Genomic DNA, 6,866 nt, shown 5'->3' on the forward strand with positions numbered 1-6,866 from the left:
TCACTCCACTTTGTATCTCATGTTTTTCTCCTTTCCTGTATTTTCCATTAGAAAAGTTACCCCAGATACATTCTTTTATCTTTTCAGGGCCATACTTTAGCAGTAGGCTGTAATAGCCCTTAAAAGCCTTGACTGGAATCTTTACCTGAATTCTATGGGTCCAAGAGCTGCATTTAAGTTTGGGTATGAGTCTGAGATCTCTATTTGTGGTGTGCTGCAAATATACTTATCTCCAGCTCTGTCTCTATCACAGCTGTGCCTGGACCCTGCTATTGTGTATCCTGACCTGCAAATTGACCTCCTGGTTTGACCTTGAATGTGCCTTGTCACTACAGACTTGCTTGGTAGTCATGGGACTGTGTCTGACTCTAATTTCTTTCATTATTTCACCCTTGTCTCCAGGCGTGTCCTGGACCCTTCCTTTCAGATCTCTGTAGGGTGTGAGGGGACAGCTGAGACAGGAGGCTGCAGTCAGGGCTGTGGGTGATCTAAGAGGCCTTAACATCTATGGCTGGCCTGAACTTGAGTGTCCCTCATGTCCTCTGCCCCGTGTGAGAGTAAGGTTGGGCCGTCACTGGACTGTGTCTGACCCTGGGTACCATCACTAGCTTTGGTCCTCACAGTGACTGGTATTCCTCCTTGAATTTGGACTTGTCTCAACATCATGGACCTCCCTGGTGACCTCTTGTCTGACCCTGACTGCCATCCCCAGGCCTGTCTGTTTGGGCCTGTGGGGTGGCCTTGATATCCAACTCCTTTGCAGGCTTCCTATTCCTTAGGGATCATCTGACCTCCACTTCCCCTTGACATATATCTTGTAGCTCCTCCTCTGATTTTCTTTTTACAAAAAGAAATTTTTTTCTTCTGTGTCCACACCTAATCTCATTTCCTGCCCTTAGCTGCTCTCCAAGCCCCATATTTCTCATCCTCTCTCTTCAGCCCATCCTCTCACCTGCTGTTGGACTGCTTTCCTCTTCCTGTTCATTCTCGGCAGTGCGAATCACGCTCTGACTTTCCACTGCTACTGAGCAGTAAGTGGCCGGGAACAAACTCATCAGATAGATGGCAAAACCTAGGAAAATTATCAGGGTTGAATTAATCCTCATCCTGTTTTGCTGTCTAGCACACGACACTTTTGCTCCTTGCTGCTTTTCAGGTAATGGAGTCTGGACATAGCTACCACCACAGTCTTGTTTGTGGCACATTGTGACATCATGACACCATCTGACACACAAAGGTGTTGCATTCTGTTAGGCAGAAACACTGTGGACTTTCACCCTATGTAGCCAAGAAGACCCCAAAGCAAAGAAAGAGTGTGAAGGCTTTTGGGAATAATTGGAAAAAAAGTATGTCTCTGCTAAAAGGTAAAAAAGAGAATGAAGGGGATAGGATCATAACAATAGGACACTACCTAATGTGAAAAAATCACACTTAATCCTGAATATTTCTGTAGCTGACAACTAACTGAAAGTGAACAAGAAGTGTTCCATAAAACTAGCAGAAGTGGAGTGGAAAATGTAATGAATTTCCCACTTCAGTGCTTAAGCAATTATTAGCAATTTGTGTTGTTTGGCTCAAACAGCCTTAGTAAACAGAAATTTTTTTTTTTAAATCCAGTGGAATGACAAGCATGTGTTTTAAATGACCTCTAGATGGTGATCTAACAACATCAGTGTAGAAACAACTCGTCTTGAAAAGCACCTATTCTACCCTATGGCAAGGGTTAATAAGACATGAGATGGGTTTTTTCATGAGAAAAAACCCATCTCATGTCTTATTAACCCTTGCCATTGACTTTGCCAGACCAAATTGCCCACTCTAATTAAATCTCTGTCCACACTGCATTTTAGAACTCTGATGATGACTTTTCAGCACGTAGTGTAGAAGACAATTTTCTAGTTATTTCAAACCCTCATTTAAACCCAACTATTATTTGCTGTGCCAAATTTCTTTCATACTCCTGAAATTTATGTACAGATTTATGTTAAGATCCTTTGAATTTTGCTTCCATTTTGTTTGGTTTTGTGTCGATTTTAATTTGTGTTGGTTATGTTTGTAGGGTTTTTTTGGTAGTCTTGGGGGGTGGTTGACATTTCTTGTTTGTGGAGTTTTTTTCCCCTTTTCTACTATTAGCAATGGTCCTTTCATTCAAGCTCTTCACATTCCTTTTCTAGATACCCAAAAGTCAGGGTCAGGAATTAGATCATCAAATCAAGATAATAGTTATCCTGGGCCTATAATGGTTACTTCAGACTTAAGCACATGCAAGGATATATATATATATATATATATATATTCTGATTTATAGGCATTGAGATTTCTACGCCAGGTCTTAGGCCACCTTCAGCCTGCTGTCCAAGACATTCAGCAATCTTTTTTCCTGCTTGTCTTGAGAAGACTTTACACAGAAAGTGCTATTAGAAATATACTTCAGGAGGTTAGAAGATCACTTTTTCAGGAATACCCATTGAGTGGAATTGTTGAATGTTACATTCAACAAATAAATAATGTATTTGGTTGCAAAATAAATTTCCGCTCTACTGGCTCCTACTGAATGGTGTAATAATACCCAGTCCAATACACTGGGTGTCAGGAGGTATATACTCTAACACAGGAGTAGGACAGAAGCTTCAACAGATGTGCATCAGAAAGGGTAAGAGGGAGTGGGACTGGAACCAGGAATTTTCAGTCCTGCAGAGCAATTAGTAAAGCAGCTTCAAGGGGCATGTTCTCTACAGAGATCTCTGCATCTGAAGCAATCTGTACCCAAATCAGCATAAGATTGTATTTCAAAGGTGTTCTGCATTCCTCACATGGAGTGTGGGATACTTTCAAGTCCTCACCTGCACCTCTGAAATTCTTTATTTCATTGAAGTAGGTAAGTGAATAGATGCTAGATGTGAAAACTCTCACTATGTCTGAGGTCATTATGACATTCATTCTGGCATAAGCTCACACTCCTGCTGCTGGATGCTTGCTCCTACATATTTTCCTTTGCCAACACTAGAGCTGGTGTGGCTCAGTTAATGGGGTGTATTAGGTGGCAAAACCACTTCAAACACGGGTTTTATTAGGTCACTTTTCTATTGGGTGAGTTTTCGATGCAGTTAACTGTGCAGTCACACAAATGCTACTCTGCACTGAGCCAGCAGAAGCAGAGGATTGGGGCAGGACAGAGGAAGGCTGGACTGCCCTTTACTGAGTGATGGACACTCCAAATTCAAAAGAAGCCATGGCCTTAAAAAGAAACAGTGACTACACAATCCTTCTCGAGTACAGAGAGTTCTGACTCATGTTTTGTTTTGTTTGTGGTTATGTATGCTCCCTAGCAAAGTATATATAATTAAAAGAGGAAAAGGGTGAAATGCAAAATGGCAAGATTTAAGCTTTGAAAAGAAAGATTTAAGCTTTAAAAAACAACAACAACAACAAAAAAGCACTACTCTTTGAATACTGCTCTATCTCTCAAGAGTTCTTAAAATCAAACTGCAAAAAAAACTTTTTGAAAGAAAAATAAATATGGAGAACCAGACTGTCCGACTAATGGTTTTTTGTTTTTTTTTTTCTTCTCAGTGTAGCTGATAGTAATAAAATATTTATCTGACCATCTCAGACCTCGTATACATATTTCTCTGGCTGTTCTCTGTTTTGCATGTGTGAATGCAAGTACATGCAAAAATTGCAACCTGTATGCATCCCACACAATAGAGGAAAAAAAAAGGTTGAAAGAATTAAATTAATAATTACTTTTTTTCCCCCTGCTTCATCTCTGTTCCCAGAATTAAATCACCCTTTGCCAGCACTGTCACCCCATTGATTGTAGTACATTTTTAAAATCTATCCTCAATGAACTGTTTTGTTTAAAATGTTGTTGCATATTGGGCCTTAGTTGGACATATTTAAAACTCTTTTTTTGCTTTGGGTCTCCTGGCCTGCACATTAGTAGGCTAACTTCACTTCTTACTTCTGAAGAGGAATGACCCCCATTCCAAAATCTCACTTCACATGGCCTGGACCTTCCCTGGAATCCTCATGGTCCTTTCTGTTTATTGTCACACTGACTACAGTGGAAAACAGATTCCTGCTTAAGGCTGTGCTTTTCTAGCCAGACCAAGAGATCCAGGTTCATTTCTGTAGGCAAGGGAGTGGATTTTAGTGTAGTACAGCAACTGCCCTTGGACTTTGAAGCTGAGGCTCTAAGGCAGAAAAGAACAGTGGATATGGATTTCCCTGTCCATACAATGGTGGAGAATGATCAGGATATGAGAAAGATGAATACCCTGAAACAGCTGGATAAACCAGTTAGAGCAATAATTTCTCTTTCTAGGGATTGTGACTCAGTATTTCACATTTTCCTTCCTTAGCAAATTCTGCAACATCACTCAGTGCGGTACAAAGATGATGAAAATACCCAAGGCAGAGCAGCCCATGGACCACTGCTCTCAGGCTGGGCTGAGGGAGGGGGGCAAAGCAGACTAGTTAATGTATGCTTTCTCCCTCATCAGGTTGAAAGAGCTGGTGCATGAAATCCAGTAAAAGCAGCTCTCCGGTCCAGTGAAGCTCGGGACAATTGGCAGCACCAGGAAGGTTATCACTGTCTGCATCAGATGACTCTCCTGTGTGAGGTCAAAACCCCATTGGATTTGTAATGAGGAGGTGGATGAGGCTGTAAAGTCATTCCCAAGATGGAGCAGTGAGGGCCTTGAGGCAAGAAGGAGCCAATGAAGGGAAGAAAGGAAATGGACCGAAAGATCATAATCACTGAATTTCTGCATCCTACCCCAAGGCTGTATTCCTCAGAGAATGGGACAGTGCCAGGAAACTAAAGGCACACCTACTAGCTGATTTTGATGCTAGCATCAGAAACTGATGGAGAATTTGGGGATACTGTAATGGGGAACCCAGAAGATGACTGAAAGCAGATTCCCTTGGGAGTGCCTACAAAGGCCAGGCAATAGCGTAAAGGGGAATGGCACAAGCAGAACTTTATGAGGATTCCAGAACAGAAATAAGTGGAGAGACAGGACAGAGGGAACTGGCAGAGGGTTGTGTGACTGTAGGCTGGAAATGACTCAGCAGCTGCAAGACGGGAAGGATGGGTGTTGTGTTTGGGATGAACCAGCAGCTGCAGCTCAGGCCACACACAGCTGTGAGTAGAGGTCTGTGGTGAAGGGACTGCAGGCAGTTCTGCATTATGGCTACTGATCTGGTGCTGCAGAGAGCCATAAAGTGCATTCAAATTCCGAGAAACTAGTTCCCTTCCGGCAAACCAGGCTTTTCATTTACCTGCCACGTATTATCATCAGAATGCTAACTAATGTGTCAGAGTCCAGTTGCTCCAAAGCAGGTACTGTCCCTCTCTGCTTTCTCATGCAGAATTCATAGCTTCTGAGGTCATCACTAAAAAGAAAACTTAGAAGGAGGGGTCAAAAAGAGCAGAGGGGTTTGGAAATGTGGCCATCTTTCACCACTAATACAGGATTCTGGAAATGGAAATATCTTGCTTGTTCTAAGAGCAGATAGCAGCAGCCAGGTTGTGTCATCTCATGCAAGAATTGGGGACAGCATCCTTCTACCAAAGGTTTTGTCTATCTCACCATGACACAGAAACAACAAATGAAAAACTCCTCAGCTGGGAGTGATGGATGATTATTTTAAAAAAATAGTGCAAACTGGATTTCCACTGAGGCATGGATTGTACAAACTCTTTCTCTTCTCATTCTCTTGTTGTGCCATTTCTGTTTTCATTTGCTCTTACTTGGACTGCCATTAGTTATATAAAACAGTAGAATCACATGTTAACAGTAGAATCACATGCAAGATACACAGTGTGAATCAAACTTGTATTAAATCTAGTATTCTTTAAGAGCAAGAGAAAGAGTCACCTCCACAAGACAGTCCTTTCAAACCAGTTCAAAGAGCTGTTACTTTTTACACTTACTTGGACTTACCTAATTTTTAAAAAATATCTAGATTTAAGTGAAATAAACAGCCCTGCCTGTAATTTTGAGAAAAGTGAATTCAGATAAAGAAGAAAGTTCATAGTTGGACGCTTCTAAATCAGAAGATTGCAGAACCTGATTGCTTCATCGTCAACTGGAGGAGTCAGAAGTAGCTTTAATTGTTGAGACACTGCTCTGTGTGTCGTGTTAAGCCTCATATAATTTATCCAAACATCTTTATGTCTGTCATCAACCAACTCCATATGCCTTCAATAAATATTGAAATATCTTTTACAACAGCCTTACTATGCTCATTTTAAAATATTTTTTATGTTTTTCTCTAATTTACTTCAGGCTACCCTGACCAAATCTAGACACAATGTAAGACATGAATTACTTGAAAAGAGTTTCAGCTTCTTATTATTTCAGAAAATCAGTTACTAAAGCAAATTCTTAAGAAAATTAATAAACTAAGATTATAAGAAACACAATATGGCAATATTTTCTGCCTTCTGTTCTGAATATAGTTGCTTAATATTTTCTGGGTTCTTTTTTTAGCAATTAAATCTAGGAACAGATTTTTTAAAATCTCAGAAAATCCAGGGACTCAGCCCAACATGCACTGTAGGCTTTCAGCAGAAGGCATTACAGTGCTTGTACAATGCAAGTTATGCTCATTTCCCATGGAATCCACATATATCTATACCTCTCTTTTCTATTCACCTTTTATGATGTAGATGCTAATTTTTTTTTCATTTGTGAAGTGATCCAAGGCCTATTCATAAAAATACAATTTAATGACTATTTAATTAAATTAATAACTATAATTAGTAGTTATAATTTAATAAATTAATGTATATATAATTATGGCAATAGAATGGGGCCTCCAAGTGGGTGGAGTCCACATATACCCAGGGTTCTTGA

Source organism: Onychostruthus taczanowskii, unplaced genomic scaffold (genome assembly GCF_017590055.1).
Source record: "Onychostruthus taczanowskii isolate IOZ18803 unplaced genomic scaffold, ASM1759005v1 scaffold230, whole genome shotgun sequence".
In the NCBI taxonomy this organism is placed as follows: domain Eukaryota; kingdom Metazoa; phylum Chordata; class Aves; order Passeriformes; family Passeridae; genus Onychostruthus; species Onychostruthus taczanowskii.